The 16664-nt window shown below is 57.7% G+C and overlaps 1 non-coding gene across 1 annotated transcript; it reads left to right on the forward strand.

The window, feature by feature from the left end:
- Nucleotides 1-16274: 16274 nt before the first annotated feature.
- On the forward strand, nt 16275-16427 carry LOC143694574 (5.8S ribosomal RNA). Its single transcript, XR_013183155.1, has one exon. It is a non-coding gene; the product is annotated as a 5.8S ribosomal RNA (ribosomal RNA).
- Nucleotides 16428-16664: the final 237 nt, after the last annotated feature.

Below are 16664 nucleotides of genomic sequence, written 5' to 3' on the forward strand. Positions count from 1 at the left end.
GCCGGGCAGCTGTGCCCCTGCCCGCTGCTGCAGCCAGAGGCCGCGTGGGCTCTTCTCCAGGCTCCCGTGGGCCCCAGCCGGGTGCCCATGGAGCCCCGGCCCGGCGGGGCTGCGGGCCGGCACCGCGGCTCCCCAGGCAGCAGCCGGCCCTCTGTCCCCTGCCCTCGGGAGCCCTTGGCCAGCGGCTGCTGGCCGCACCTCAGGGCTGTGCGGCCAGGGGAGGCCGGGGCCGGGCGCAGGCAGCGCCCGGCCCCGGGGCTGAGCCCACGCCAACCCTTCCCTCCTGCCGCTTTCTGCAGCTGGCAGAGCACAGGAGCAGAGCGGCCGAGCACCTGCGCCGGGCCCTGCGCTACCTGCGGAGCCCACAGGAGCCCCTGCGAGAGGCGGCCATCAGGTTCATGGGTGAGCCACGAGCCCGGGCTCCCTCCCCGGCCCAGCCCGCCGCAGCTCGGCCCCAGCCCCGCCTGCTGCCCCGGCAGCGCCAGCCGGGCCCGGCGCCATGGAGCCCCGCCCGGCCTGGGCATTGCTGCTGCCTCCCTCTGGCAGCCGTGCCCTGGAGCGGCAGCGTGCGGTAAGGGCCCGGGCTGAGCCCTGCCGGGCCAGCAGCCCGTGTGGCCACAGCGCCGGCAGCGCCGCCGGCAGGGACCTGTGCCACTAGGGCCAAGATGAATTCTTTGTTCTCAGAGATGGCCGGGTTTCCCAGGATGAGGGAGCAGCAGCAAGAGCTCCAGGATCTCAGTCAGGGTGAGTGAGGGCAACGGCCTGGGCCAGCGAGCTGCAATGCCTGAGCAGGGAGCTGCAATCCCTGTCCCGGCTGCAGTGAGCTTCCTTCAATGTGTTGACAAGAGGTGGCGTGGGAAGAGCACACAGAGATTTCAGGGACACAGGCGGAATTCCTGGCCTACAGCTTGCTGCTGATCCTGTTGGCAATACCTCTCTCTTGCTCTCTCGGCCATGGCAAGAGTTGGGTGGGGTGGCCCTGGCTGGATGCTTTCCTCAGGTCACTGCAGATCCAGGCTCTGACCATGGCTCTCTTTCTCTCTGTTCCAGGCCTAGAATCCCCAAAGAACAATGCCAGCCCATCCTGCTCTAACATTGAAAGTCATGCTAAAGTAGGCCTAAGACCTGAAGAAATAGGGTCCTTTTCTGGATCCAGTGAGCCAGTGTCCCAGGAACAGCACCAGGAGACATTGAAGAGGACACCATCTCCCATTGCCCCTGGAGCTCTAGACATAGTTGAGGATTGGTACGGCTGAGCCTGTGGGGGGCTCGCGTGGCTTCAGCCCTCTCCCTGCCTGTAGATAGCTCCCTCCCTCCAGCCCTCAGACACTGTCCATCCACTTTTGCCCCTCCACCCTCTCTCCCTTTTGACAGCTCCATCTCACCAGCCCTCAGACCATGCCTATTCCTATGTTTTCCTTCCACTCTTCCTTTTGATAGCTCCATTTCTCAAGCCCTCAGACCCTGCCTGCCCATTCCCTTTTCCCCTCCCATATCATCCCTTTTTTTGCCTTTCATTAATAAACAGTTTGGCTTCTTCACTTTGCCTGCATCTCTGTGGAGCTGAAGCAAATCCGGGGCCCTGGGACACACAGGCCCCTGCTGCCGTTCTCTGCCATGCTGTGTTTTGTGCTCGGACCCAGAAGAACGGGGGCAGGTCAGGCTGGAAAGGTCCCTGTGCTGAAGGTGCAGTTCCACAGCACTGTGCAGTTCCACATCTCGCTGAGCGCACTGAAGGCCAGCAGTGGGACACGAAGCCTGTGTGTGTCAGGGACCAAAGTTGTGTCTAAGGCCCTGCCATATTTGGTCCCCTCTTGTGCTCATCAACAGGAGAATGAAGAGCAGAGAATGAAGGAAACCTTATGGTTTAACTGGTGGGAATTTGACCCTTCAGGGAAACAATGGACTGGTCAATCGATGGGAAGTGAACCTGTGAAAGAGGAGCGATGCACAATGGACCTGTGGTTGGCATGGAGGTGGTATCGCAGGTCACTGCAGCCTCATCTTACGCACTGGCCAAGCGTGAGATGACCTTGTAACTGGAAAAACTCCACTCCAGAGGAGGAGATGTCAGGCCTGGTTCTGGGCTGGAGGGATGAAAAGGACAAAATGCCCATCCTTTTGGTGCAGGGGACGCCCGGAATATGGAAGGCCTGCCTGCCCTTCCCACTGGAGCACCATGCTGAGATACCCTGAGCGCAGCCCAGTGCTCCTTGCTCCTCTCTGCTGAGCCGGGAGCATTTGTCTGCTTTCGGGATGGCCCTGGCTGTGTCAGGGCTGCTCCATGGACATGAGACAGCCGGTCCTGTCCCGCTGGGTCCCAGCAGTGCCTGGCAGCAGCCCTGCACCCACGTCAGGATGCTGGCCAAGAGAGGCCCTGGAAGCTGAGGCAGCTGATTTGAAGCTTTTGCAGATCCACACAGGGGATGGCCACACACAGGGGATGGCCAACAGCAGTCCTGAGGGGCCTCCCTCATTCAAAGAAATCGGCAGACAAATGCGTTGTCTGCCAAAAGCCCTTTTATTGAGCTGGCAGGAGGGCAGGGGTCTGCACCCCACTAAAATGCTGCTCTGCCACATGTAAATTTCAGTGGGATGATGTCAGAAATGTATCTCAAAAATACCATCCATCTGGACTGTGCTGAGGTGATTCGACAGGCAGGGGGTGAGAAATACATTCTGTCAGTTCCTGTACTTGAAGCTAATGTCCAGGCAATGGCCAGGAGTGGCCTCCATGCCCTAAAGCAGCACTTCTTCCTCATGGCTTCCCTGCACAGGGCTCATTTTACACTTGCCCTTAGTTCTTCTGGTAGAATGTGTCTAAAGCTCTTTGTCAAGTCCCTCTCCTGTCAAGGTAGGCCCACCAGGTTTTTCTTATGCTAACTGGTGCTAAGTGCCTATGTAGGTCTGTGCTAAGTACTTGTTTACTTATGGGAATTGCTTGTGCTTATGTCAAACAAAAGCCTTGTTTCATTCTCCCCTTCTCTTTATCCTGATGCAAATTCTTTTGCAAGATCCTCTGGACAGTCCACAGTACATATGTACTGTTCTGCTGCAGTTTTAATTTTCTACTGCATCCATAGGTTTATATGGTTAAGAGGAGGGTTAATGTTTTTAAAATTAGACTGGTTTGCTGAGGAAGCTAAAAATCTGAGGAGCTGTTGGTGGTTCCAGATTTGTCCATCACAAGAAGACATCTGACTCATGATGTTCTCTTTCTTTCTCTATTTTGGTGATGATTTCGGTAACAACTTTGATACCGGATTTGAGTGTCCATCAGGCTCTGTGAGATGCATTTTGGACTCCTGCCACTAGCCATTCTATATTAGGCTGGTATGGCATTTGCTTTAGAACATTAGTGTCCCGTCCAGTTTGGAATTTGGGCGCTTGCTGATACCCATCATGTGCATTCTGCAGCATCTGTAGAGAAGTTCTTGTGTGGTGCAGCTGAAGTGGCATCCACTTTTGATTGTGAAATTACAAATAGAGAAGTTAGTACCATTAGTAGTTTCATTAAAAGACTCTATTGGAATAGTTGTGCAAGCAGATCTCACACAGGCACAGCCCCTTCCCACATAACACACCTGTGATAGTGCATGAGTAACTGGGCTCATTTCAAAAATACAAGTGCTGCCCTCAGCATGCAGACACCGATCCTCTCTTTCAAGCACCTCATTTTTGCACACAAAATTCAGTGTATCCCTTGGTACAATCGATTGGGGATAAAAGCATCATATAGTCAACCCAGGACATTCCACCCCTTATCCCCATATCGTCTGCTTACTACTAAAACTACTTTAAATTCTAACTCTACAAACACAGACATTATACATAATACAGGACTTGCTTTTCAAGGCCCAGCATGGTGTTCCGACCAGAGCATGAGGCACAGGCTGGGTTTCCAACCATCCAGTGGTGGCTTCCACCATTGTGGGCATGCAGCTCTTGCCCTGGCGTGTCTGGGCCAGTGGGATGGAGTCAATCTGCCAGGCCTGCCCATACTTGTACTTGGACCACAGCCCACCATACCACAGGGGCTTCACCCGCTGGGCCTGCTTGATGGCAGCACACGTCTCACAGTCATGGATAACCTGAGAAATACTGTCCATGGTTAAATCCACCCCTGCGTCTCGTGCCCACTTACAGGTGGCATCTCTGCCCTGATGGCCTGAGGCATCATGGGCCCATCGAGCTAAGAAAAACTTTCCTTTATGTTTCCAATCTAAGTCTATCTTTGACACCTCTCTCTTTGCAGTCTGGTCTACCTGCTCATTGTTTTGGTGTTCTTTATTACCCCGACTCTTGGGGACATGGGCATCTACATGGTGGACTTTCACAGGTATCTTCTCTACCCTGGTAGCAATGTCTTTCCACTCATCAGCAGCCCAGATTGGTTTTCCTCTATGCTGCCAGTTAGCCTCTTTCCACCTCTCCAGCCATCCCCACAGAACACTGGCTACCATCCATGAATCAGTGTAAAGGTAGAGCTTTGGCAGCTTCTCTCTCTCAGCAATGTCCAGGGCCAGTTGAACAGCTTTGAGTTCAGCAAGTTGGCTTGATCCACCTTCTCCTTCAGTGGCCTCTGCGACCTGTCCTGTGGGGCTCCATATGGCTGCTTTCCACTTTCGTTTCATTCCCACAATGCAGCAAGAACCATCAGTGAAAAGAGCGTATCGTGTATCTTCTGCTGGCAGTTGGTTGTATGGTGGAGCTTCTTCAGCCCGTGTCCCTTCTTGTTCCCCTTCATCAGCGACCCCAAAGTTTTCACCTTACGGCCAGTTTGTAATTATTTCCAGAATCGCAGGGCCATTCAGGTTTCCAGTACAGGCGCGCTGTGTGATGAGGGCAATCCACTTGCTCCATGTAGCACTGGTGGCATGGTGCGTAGAGGGAACCTTTGCTTTGAACATCCACCCCAGCACCGGTAGTTGGGCTGCCAGGAGGAGTTGTGCTTCAGTGCCTATTACCTCTGAGGCAGCCTGGACTCCGTCATAGGCAGCCAAGATTTCCTCCTCTGTGGGAGTGGAGTTGGCTTTGGACCCTCTGTACCTTTGGCTCCAGAATCCCAGTGGTTGGCCCTGAGTCTCCCCAGGCACCTTCTGCCAAAGGCTCCAGGACGAGCCATTGTACCCAGCTGCAGAGTAGAGCACGTTCTTTACCTCTGCTCCTGTCCTGACTGGGCCAAGGGCCACTGCATGAGCGATCTCCTGCTTGATCTGGGCAAAGGCTTGTTGCTGTTCAGGGCACCACTGGACATCGTCCTTTTCTGCTGATGACCAGGTAGAAAGGGCTCACATTCTGGCTGTACTTGGGAATGTGGATTCTCCAAAAACTGTGGCACCTAGGAAACCTTGTGTTTCCTTCCTGCTGGTGGGTGGAGACATCACGGTGATCTTCTTGATGACCTCAGTGGGAATCTGACACCGTCCATCTTGCCCCTTTACTTCCAGGCACTGGATCTCTTGGGCAGGTCCCTTGACTTCGTTCTTCCTGATGGCGAAATCAGATTCCAGCAGAACTGGATGATCTTCTCTCCTTTCTCAAATACTTCCATTGCTGTGTTCCCCCACACAATGATGGCATCCATGTACTGCAGGTGTTCTGGAGCCTCACCCTTTTCCAGTGCAGCCTGGATCAGTCCATGCACATGGTGGGGCTGTGCTTCCACCCCTGGGGCAGTCGGTTCCAGGTGTACTGCACGCCCCTCCAGGTGAAAGCAAACTGAGGCCTGCATTCTGCTGCCAGAGGAATGGAGAGAAACGCGTTAGCAATGCCAACAGTGGCGTACCACTTTGCTGCCTTGGACTCCAGCTCGTACTGGAGTTCCAGCTTGTCCGGCCCAGCCGCGCTCAGCGGTGGAGTCGCTTCATTCAAGGCACGATAGTCCACAGTCAATCTCCATTCTCTGTCAGAATTGTGCACAGGGCAGATGGGGCTGTTGAAGGGTGAGTGGGTTTTGTTGTCCAGCCCTTGTCTCTCCAGCTCACGGATCTATTTGTGCATGGGGATCATGGCATCCCGATTAGTTTGATACTGCCAGTGTTGCACGGTCAAGGTGGCAATCGGCACTCGTTGCTCTGCCACCTTCAGGAGTCCTGCTGCAGATGGGTTTTCTGATAGTCCAGGCAAGGTGTTCAACTGCTTCATGTTCTCTGTCTCTACAGCAGCTATTCCAAAAGCCCACCTGATTCCCTTTAGGTCTTTCTAAAAGCCCTTCCAGAGGAAGTCTATGCCCAGAATACACGGGGCCTCTGGGCCAGTCACAATAGGAATTTCTGCCACTCCTTCCCAGTCAGGCTCACCTTGGCTTCCAACAGGATCACCTGCTGCAATCCCCCCATCACCCTGGCAATGGAAACGGGTTCTGCATCCACATGTCCTGAAGGGATTAGAGTACACTGTGCACCAGTATGGACAAAAGCCTTGTATATCTATGGCTCTGGTGTGCCAGGGATCCACACAGCCAAAATGACACAATTTTCCCTGGCCTCTACCTGGCTAGAGGCAGTGTCTCTCTAGTCCTGGCTACCGTGCCCTCCCTGGGCGTATATTCTGGATATTCCTTCAAGGGGATCTGACATATCATGCTCCTTTCTGCTATACCTGGCAGCTCGGTCACGGGGAGCTGGGGCTGCATTCATTTGGGTGTAAATTCCTCTCTTAGTAGTTTCCTCCTTTAGCTCACATACCCAGGCAGCTAGGACAGAGATGAGTTTTCCATTCCACCCTCTCATGTCTTGCCCATGTTCATACAGGAAGAACCACAGGCCCACTCGTGGGGTGTACTCCCTCTCCCTAGCTGGGGGATGTTGGGCTCTGACACTGGGGCCTCTGGTTTGCACTGGTGCCACATGGGAACTGTCCTTGCTCATCTCCTTCCTCATCTTCTCTCTGAATTTTTCCTGTTCATCCTTGAGACTCGAGCACAGCAGAGACATGAGTGTGTGTCAGGCCATGGACAATGGTCTCATCATTCCTGAGTTTGCTTGCTCCAGAACTCACTGTCTCTTGGTTATCCACAAAATGCATTGTTCCCATGAAGCTGGAGTATTCAGATGGCCCCTGCTGTGCATGGCTCCACCACATTTGCACTGTGCACCTGACCTTGTCAGGGTCATTATTTTGTCCATCCCTTGCAAAAAGTATCTCCAATACTGCCATTTGTCTCAGGGGTCAGAAGTTTTCCTTTATTTTTTCTTGGGCAGCACCAAGCCCTGTGCCCCCTCCAGAGCCCAGCCCCAGTGGCTGCTGGCTGCCTCACAGGGCTGTGTGGCCAGGAGAGGCCAGTGCTGGCCACAGGGAGAGCCCGGCCCAGGGGCTGAGCCTGCACCAACTGCACCCTCCTGGCTCTCTCCAGTTGGCAGAGGACAGGAGCAGAGCAGCCGAGCACCTGCACCGGGCCCTGCTGTGCCAGGACAGCCCACAGGAGCCCCTGTGAGAGGCGGCCATCAGGCTCATGGGGAGCTCCGGGCAGTTTTCCTGAGATTACAGACCATAGCCACACACAGCTGAGCTTGTGTACATTGAAATGCTAAAGAAATGTTACCCTGTGGTTTTCCCATAAAGACACCAACTGCTTGAAAATCCTGCTGTGTATTGTTGGCCAGGGTGCTTAATAGGTTGGCTGCCAGGCTTTGGGTATGGGCAAGTGATAGCAGGGTTGATCTGAGAGGAGTTTGTGTCTGTCCAATATAAGAGCTCATAGTGCTTACTTTCTTGAGTAAGACTTCTTGATCAATAGAATTTAATACTCCCAGTTCAGACCCAAACCATCCCCTTAAGTCTATTTTATACCTATCATTTGGTGTCTGGGAATGTATCCACAGCTCCCATTCTTTTAGGCTTTGCTGTATGAGTGGGCAGTATTGCTGTTTAATTTTGGAAACATTAGCTTGTATCTTTACCTCCAGCTTTTTCAGAGAGTACTGTGGATTTAGAGGCAACAATTGTTCATTTGTTTGTCTTACCCCAGAGTGAAAGACTATATTATTTCACTTATGGGTCCCTGTCATGGTTTGACACTGGCACAATGCCAGTGCCCCCATGAAGATACCTTCTTCCTGGTTTCTGCTGTGAGATGTGACCAGGAATAAGCAAAGCAGGCTCCTACTTAGGGAAGAAAGAAAACAAAACTTTATTAACTACACTACAACTACAAATAAAAAGGAACACATGCACAGGGAAAATTAAAACCTTACAAATACATTTCCTCCTCCCCCCACCAAATTCCCAACACAATACTTGTATTCCTCAAATCACCAACTCTTAGTCCAGCACCACTCTCAAACAATCAATCCTCAGTTCATCAAGAGGAGAGGAGTCCTTCTTGTACCATGGGCTTCCCCTGGAACACAGCCGAAGCCTCGTGTGTTTCCGTGTCACTCGTGGCACCGCCCGGAGTCCATCTGCCGTCGTGACCTCTTCCTTTCATGTCCAGTGCTCTCACCACTGAACACGGACCAGAGCTGCTTCTAGGGTTGTCTTTTTAAGGATGCTCTGTCCCGATCCAAAAAGGGCACAGTCTCTCCTTTGGGACACCTGTCCCCACAATCTCTCCATTGGGACACCTGTCCCCCCCATATTTTTCCACCCCCTGGGGCCGAGGGGCACCAACACTGAATCCTCTTGATTCTGAGGCATTGCCTCCCCCTAGAATGCAGTCTCTGCATCACAAGGAACATGGTTCTGTCCATGGCTGTACAAAAAGAGTCCAGCAAAAGCCACTCCATCATCTCTTCCCACGAAGATTCTTCTCTATTCTTCCACTATTTCTCACTCGCCCAGACCTCTCTCACACTTGTACATTCCTTCTTCATCTTCCACTCTGTCTTCTAGGAGAGGTCAATGATCTGTAAAGTTCTCATTCTCCGAGAAGGGGTTAAAAGCTCCTACAAGCGGCCGGTGCACCCCCCCCTTCTTCTCCGTCCCAGCCGTGCTGTCGGCACAGGCCCATGTTTATCCAGTCTCAAGGTTACAGTCTCTGGCAGCGGCTCTCTCTCTCTCTCTCTCTCTGTGTCTCTCAGGGGTGGCTGCCCGATGGCTCCTGGTGTCTCCCTCTCTCTCTCTCTCTTCCACCCTTCCACCCCCGGGCTCAGGCCTACCTCTCCCGGCCACATGGCTTTTCCCTGCTCCCTGCCCAGCCAGCAGCTGGGCCGGGGCAGAGACCCGAACTCTTTCCCGCCGGAAACCCGAAAGGACCCTCCCAGGGGAGAGCTCTGCTTTTAACCCCATGTTCTCAGAGGCGTGTCCAATGTCCCAATGGCCAGGTTAAATGCCAATATTAAAGCCTGAATATCCATTGGCCCAAAACATAGCATCCCAAAAAACACATTTCCTGTCAAACCACCACAAGAAGCCAGCATTATATTCCAAAAAGAAGCCTTATGATTTCATCGATACCTGGAATCATCCCAATTTTGTCCATGTCAAAGCCGATTCTTTAATTATCCTGAGGCCTATTGCCTTTTGGGATGTTACTTATCTCAAACTACATCCTGCATCCTGTTTTAACATGAACATCTGAAAACATCTGTTTTGTGTCACTAATTCCATATCCTTTTCCTCTCTTACTTTTGAACAAATATTTTCTAAAATATTTAAAATATAGTTACAAGTGTTAGCACGAATCAGATTGATCTATCCCACTGTTGAGCAAGAAATTGGCAGCAAGAGCCATGTAAGACACTGGTTAAGGATTGCCCAGACAGAGCAGGGGAGAGTTTTCTCCAAGCAATGCCTCTGCTCCAGAATCATTTGCTGTTGTTTTGGGCCCATCGGTCTGCCTCGGCAGCAGCGGTGGTCCCCAGCCCGCATTGTTGAAGCCGTTGCCCTTCCTCGCCTTTAAGATGGGGACCCGCGTTCTGGCAGGCAGAATTTTTTGGCCCAGTTTTTTTTTTTTTTTTACGGGCCCGGCACCTGATGGAGAGCCCCCCTGGACTGGTCCTGGGTGAGGCGGCAGTGCCTCGCCTACCTCGGTGGTGGCCAGATCAACTGAGCCGCTTCTACCAGGCGGGGCAGGGTTTGCCACGCCGGGTCCGTTGATTTTTGTTGAGGTGGGCGGAGTTGGGGGGGCACCCACCAGGCCTCCGCGGGCCTTTTTGTTTTTCTCTCGTGGCCCTAAGCCGCAGCACCGAGAAGCGTCGCGACGAAGGCGCAGGCGGGATGCCGGTGGGTCCGTCATGGGGAGGCAATGAGGTGCGTACCTCGGCCCCCACCCCGGGCCCCCGGCCCCGTGCCCCCCGTGGCTAGCATGGGTTGTTGCGAATGCTCCTCCGTGTGCCTTTTCTGTCATGCCGTCCCCCGGCTTTTTTTTCCAGAAGGGCAAGCCGACCGCTGCTAGGCCGGGCAAAAGCTGGTGGCCCATGGCGCCAGGTCAGTGGAACTTTATCTTGCACAGTCGGCCGGAATCCCCAGGCTGGAAGGCGGGGGGCGCCACCGAGTCCCCCCCCGCCCGGCGGGGGCTGGTCCAGTCCTGCCGTTGCCTAGCCAAAAGGGGAGCCATTGTTGCCCGTGGGTGGGTGACAGCACCCCCCCCACTCCTCTGCTGCCGCGAGCAATCTGATCCACAGGTGGGCTGGGCGGCCGTCGCCGTTGTTGTCCCAGGAGCGTGGCCGTGGGGCCCTTGTCGCTGTTGGCGCAGCTCATTCCCAGAGCCGCGCCTGATCGATGTGGCTTTTCTGGTGGCGTCGGAGAGGGCCCCCAGTGGGCCGGCTCTCCTTCTGAGGCTTCTCTGTCACGGGGAAGCCACGGCAGGGGGGGGTCCGGTGCTCGGGCAGGGCGATCTCCTTTCCAATTCGCTTCCCGTTGCAGGTGAGGTGTCGCCCCTCCCGCTGGCCTGGGGAAGGGCGTCTTTACCATCCCGAGCTGTGTGACGGCCGTGTGGCCCCGCGAGCTTTCAGGTGTCCTTAAAAAAACCCATGAGGTGCCGGTGCTGGCCCCGGTCCGGGTAGCGCCCGTGTGGGCGCCGGCCACGAGCAGCGCCAGGCAGCAGTGCGGCTGGAGCTGAGCTGCGAGAAGGGAGAGTGGCGAAAGTGCCCGAACACTATGGGGCGCGGACCCGGGTGGAACAGAGCCCGGTCCGCGCACTCCTTTGCCGTTCCGCCGCCTGCTGCAGAGCGAGCTGCCCCAGCTGAAAAGGGGCCTCGGTGTCCAGGCCACGCCCACCTGGTCAGGTCGCTGCCTCCTCTAGCATGTCCGGTGCTTTCCGTGTGGCCTGGTGGGGGGATGCACCGGGACGGGGTTTGGTCCCTGTGAGCGGGGCCCCGCTTGGCCCAACCTCACCCGCGACCGGTCGCTCGCCCGCGACCTTTTGGCGGGCGGGTTTTTCTTGGCTTTGGTGGGGGAGGCGGGTCAGCCCCAGCCGAGACCCGTTCCGTGTGCCGCGCGCATCATTTCGAGCACGAGGCCGAATCTTGAACCGGGGCGCGGGCCCTGGGAAAAAAAGCGCGAGAGAGAGAGAGAGAGAGAGAGAGAGACGAAGATCGTGCTCCATCCGAGTGGCGAAAAGCTGTGCAGTGGTCCTGGCTCCTTGCCCATGGCGTTGCGTGAAAGGCCGGCCACCGCGGTCAGCTGTTGCCGAGAGGTGTCCCTTGCACGTGGCGCCGTTCCCCATCCCAGGCGATGCCAGGCCGCGATGCGGCCGGCCGCCGTCCCTGCTGCCGGCGCCCATCGCCGCCACGCTGCCGCCCGCCGCCGTGTCTTTGTCCGCAATGCTGCTCCCGCGGGTCGGAGCAGCAAAAGGAGCCCGGGGCGGTTGGGGTTTGGCACGGGGTGGGTTCACCGGCGGGCCAGGTGCCTCCGGATGCTCACGCGCCGCGGGTGGTGGTTACCTGGTTGATCCTGCCAGTAGCATATGCTTGTCTCAAAGCTTAAGCCATGCATGTCTAAGTACACACGGGAAGTACAGTGAAACTGCGAATGGCTCATTAAATCAGTTATGGTTCCTTTGGTCGCTCCTCTCCCGCTCCTTGGATAACTGTGGTAATTCTTGAGCTAATACACGCCGACGAGCGCTGGCCTCCTGGGACACATGCATTTATCAGAACAAAACCAACCCAGGCCCGTCCGGCAGCTCTGGTTACTATAGATAACCTCGAGCCGATCGCACGCCTCTGTGGTGGCGAAGACCCATTCGAATGCCTGCCCTATCAACTTTCGATGGTACTGTCTGTGCCTACCATGGTGACCATGGGTGACGGGGAATCAGGATTCGATTCCAGAGAGGGAGCCTGAGAAACGGCTACCACATCCAAGGAAGGCAGCAGGCGCGCAAATTACCCATTCCCGACCTGGGGAGGAAGTGACTAAAAATAACAATACAGGACTCTTTTGAGGCCCTGTAATTGGAACGAGCGCACTTTAAATCCTTGAGCGAGGATCCATTGAAGGGCAAGTCTGGTGCCAGCAGCCACGGTAATTCCAGCTCCAATAGCGTATCTTAAAGTTGCTGCAGTTAAAAAGCTCATAGTTGGATCTTGGGATCGAGCTGGCGGTCCGCCGTGAGGCGAGCCACCCCCTGTGCCAGCCCCTGCCTCTCGGCGCCCCCTCGATGCTCTTAGCTGAGTGTCCCGCGGGGCCCGAAGCGTTTTCTTTGAGAAAATTAGAGTGTTCAAAGCAGGCCGGCCGCCGGCATACTGCATCTAGGAATAATAGAATAGGAGTCCGGCTCTATTTTGTTGGTTTTCGGAAATGGGGCCATGATTAAGAGGGATGGCTGGGGGCGTTGGTATTGTGCTGCTAGAGGTGAAATTCTTGGACCGGCGCAAGATGGCCTAGAGCGAAAGCATTTGCCAAGAATGTTTTCATTAATCAAGAACCAAAGTTGGAGGTTCGAAGACGATCAGATACCGTCGTAGTTCCAACCATAAACGATGCCGACTGGCGATCCGGCGGCGTTATTCCCATGACCCGCCGGGCAGCTCCCGGGAAATCCAAGTCTTTGGGTTCCAGGGGGAGTATGGTTGCAAAGCTGAAACTGAAAGGAATTGACGGAAGGGCACCACCAGGAGTGGAGCCTGCGGTTTAATTTGACTCAACACGGGAAACCTCACCTGGCCCGGACACGGACAAGATTGACAGATTGAGAGCTCTTTCTCGATTCCGTGGGTGGTGGTGCATGGCCGTTCCTAGTTGGTGGAGCGATTTGTCTGGTTAATTCCGATAAGGAACGAGATTCTGGCATGCTAACTAGTTACGCGACCCCCGAGCGGTCAGCGTCCAACTTCTTAGAGGGACAAGTGGCGTTCAGCCACCTGAGATTGAGCAATAAAAGGTCTGTGATGCCCTTAGATGTCCGGGGCTGCACGTGCACTACACTGGCTTGCTCAGCTTGTGCCTACCCTCCGCCGGCAGGCGCGGGTAACCCATTGAAGCCCATTGGTGATGGGGATCGGGGATTGCAATTCTTCCCCGTGAACAAGGAATTCCCAGTAAGTGTGGGTCATAAGCTTGCGTTGATTAAGTCCCTGCCCTTTGTACACACCGCCCGTTGCTACTACCGATTGGATGGTTTAGTGAGGTCCTCGGATCGGCCCTGGCGTCGGCCCTGGCCCTGCAGGAGTGTCAAGAAGACGGTTGAACTTGACTATCTAGAGGAAGTAAAAGTCGTAACAAGGTTTCCGTAGGTGAACTGCGGAAGGATCATTACCGGTGGGGCTTGGCGCCTGCCGCCTCGTGCCTGGCTGTCCGTCCAGCTGCGTGCGTGCGGCGTCACTCGCACGTCCGCTCTGTTCGCACGCTCGGCCCCCGGCTGCCGGCCCTGGTAGCACCGGGGGCCACATGCCCTTCCCCTTCGCCGCACGCCGCAGCCCCAGAGAGAGAGAGAGCGGAGGCGCGCAGCACCTCGGGGCACGGGGGGTTGGAAGGGGGAGAGGGGGGAAAAGCCACTCGGCGCGGCGAAGCGTGCCACGCGTGCACACGCCATGCGCACCTGCCAATGTGCGCGCGGGCGGGGCTCTCCCCGCGCTACACCGCGCATCGCAGCCAGGCCTAGAAGCATGGCACGCTCACCACCGTCGCGACAGCTTGCCCCTCCGTCCCCCACACCACCCCCCCAACCACGGCCTTGCGCCAGTCTGCCGCCAGTCCGTCCCTGCCAGAGAGCGGGGGCGCGGCCGCGGGCCCACAAGCCTCGCGCTGCCGCGGCCGGCGCCGCCGAACGCCGGTCACCAGTGTGCTGTGTGCGGGCGCCTTGGCACGGCCCGAGTTCTCCCGAGCTCGGCTCTCCTCGGCATGCGCGCGAGAAAGCTGCCCGGGTGCCGGGAGGGAGGGGTGCTTGGCACGGCCCCTCTTGGAGGCAGGCCCGTCCTTTCCCTCGCTGCTTCGCCCATCAAGCGACGGCTGTCTGGCCGTGGCACCCGTTGGCGGCCAAGGTGGAATGGGCGAGGGAGCCGGGTGGCAGGGGCACCTTCGGGGCTCGGAGCAGGCAGCTCCTCCGGCCCTGCCCACACTGGGGAGCGGGGCTTTTGCTGGCCGGCAGAGTTCCCCGCTCTCAGGCCGAGCGGCCCCCCTCTCGCACGCGGCAGAGAAACTCCAAGAGCCGAGGCCTCTGGGCGTTCCGTGCCACGCTTCGTGGCACACGCGCGCGCCTGAGGTGTGCTTGGTGGTCGGGCCCGCATCCCCCGCGCCGGTGGAGCAGCCCAAGCCACGCTGGTCCTCTCGGTTGCGCAGCGCCTGGCTACTGAGGGAAACCCCAGGCCCCGAGAAGGACATGGCGGTGGTGGCAGCAGATGTCGGGCACGCCCCCACCGGTGGACGTTCCCCTGAGGGCGGCAGCAGGGGAGGCACCCCGGCAGGGCCATGCAGGTCGTTTCCCTCGCCCCAGGGCCAGGTACCTAGCGCTCCGCGCCTCTGTGGTCCCCCCAGTTTTTTTCCCTCTGCATCGTCAAACGCTGCGGGTTTGCTGAAAGGGGCCGGTGGGGCAGGGTGGCGGTTTAAAGACTCCGGCGGCTCGGCGCGGCCCGCCACGGCAGCGGCAGTGCCGGCGGTGGCAGGCATGGCGGGCGGTGGCCGAGCAGGGTGCAACTGAGGGGTGGGGAGCAGCTACTCCTGCCGACCGCCTGCGGTGGTTGTCCCATCGCCACCGGCTGCGCTCCTCCGTCGCCGTCATCATCCCGCCGCAGGCCGCGGGGGTTAACTGCACTGCACTAAGGAGGGGCGCCCTGCATCCCCCTCTCCGCAGCCCGGCCTCGACGGAGAGGCTGCGGCGCGCAGTCAGCCACGGGGGCCGACCCGCTCGCCTCGTTGTAACGGGCGACTCTGGCAGAGAGCGCGCGCTCTCTGCCCTTCCTCGGCTGTGGGGTCATGGCCGCCGGGGCCTGCCCGCTCTCTCTCCTTGGACTGCTGCCGTGGTCTCTGGCAAGCGCGGCGCTGCGTTCGGCGCATCCGGTGCCTCTCCTCCCCTTGACAGCCTTTTCTCCTCGAAGGCGCACCGGCGGCGCCGTCATCTTCCGGCCATCCCCAGGCTCAACCGCCTGCCCGCTTGTGGGGGGCAAGCCCTTGGTGGGCCCTCCAGCGGCAGAGGCCCGCAAGCGCAGGCGACCCCGTGCCGAGCGGTGGTGGTGCCGCTCGACGGGTGTCCCTCCCTGTGGCGACAGTCAGCCAGAAAAGACCCACTGTCGCCCAGCGGCAGTCCCATCCCGGGCCCTGCTTGTCACGTCCTCCATCGCCCTTCCCGGCCGCGTGTGGGCCGCAGAAAGGCATGCGGGGCGGCCACGGGGGCGCTTCTCCCCACCCGGTCTCTGCGTGAAAAAGAGGAGAGCGGGTGTTGCCCCCCGGCTCAGTGCCATACCGCCTTCCGCCGGGCGCGTGCCCAAGGCAAGGCGCCCCGGCGGTGCGACGTGGCGGCAGCGGTCCCGGGAGTGCGGCCCTGGCGGTGGCTGGTTCTGCCATCCAGCAGGCCTTGGGCACTGGCGATGCCGGCTCGGGTTGTCCTGTGAAAGCAAGAGGCGGGCGGGCCACCGCGCCGTCCCGCGTTCTGGCGCGCACCACGTGGCCCTCCGCACGGAGGCCGGGCCAAGCCCGGGCGCCTGGGCCGCCTCTGAAGGACGGCATTTGTGAGGTCGGCGTCTCCCCTCACAGGGGGAGGCAGTTGGGGGTGCGAGCTCCCCCGCCTCTTGGCCGGCCTTCATAGCGTAGGTTGCTCCAGTTGTTTTTTTCCCTCCCCTTCCATTTCTGTGTGCTCGTACGGTCGAAGCCAGGTGCACGCCTCCGCGTCCTCGGCGCCAGAGTAACAAAAAAAGGGGCCGCTCGGCGTGAGCGGTGCCCAAAGGGCAGACAACTCTTAGCAGTGGATCACTCGGCTCGTGCGTCAATGAAGAACGCAGCTAGCTGCGAGAATTAATGTGAATTGCAGGACACATTGATCTTCGACACTTCGAACGCACTTGCGGCCCCGGGTTCCTCCCAGGGCTACGCCTGTCTGAGCATCGCTTGACAATCAATTGCTGTCCGGGGGCCACCCCGGCGGCGCGGCTAAGGTCGCCTTGCAGGCCCGTCGCTCGTGGAGGTGGCAGTGGCAGCAGCGACTCCGGTGTCCCTCCGGTGCCCGGAGGGAAGGTGGTCAGGGGTTCGGCGAGAGAAGCGCTTCCCTAGGCGGCCTCGATCCCTTCCCTGCGGCCCGGTAGGCATCGTCGTCATTGCAGTTGTCATCGTCGTCGTCGTTGCCG

Source organism: Agelaius phoeniceus, chromosome 7 (genome assembly GCF_051311805.1).
Source record: "Agelaius phoeniceus isolate bAgePho1 chromosome 7, bAgePho1.hap1, whole genome shotgun sequence".
In the NCBI taxonomy this organism is placed as follows: Eukaryota; Metazoa; Chordata; class Aves; order Passeriformes; family Icteridae; genus Agelaius; species Agelaius phoeniceus.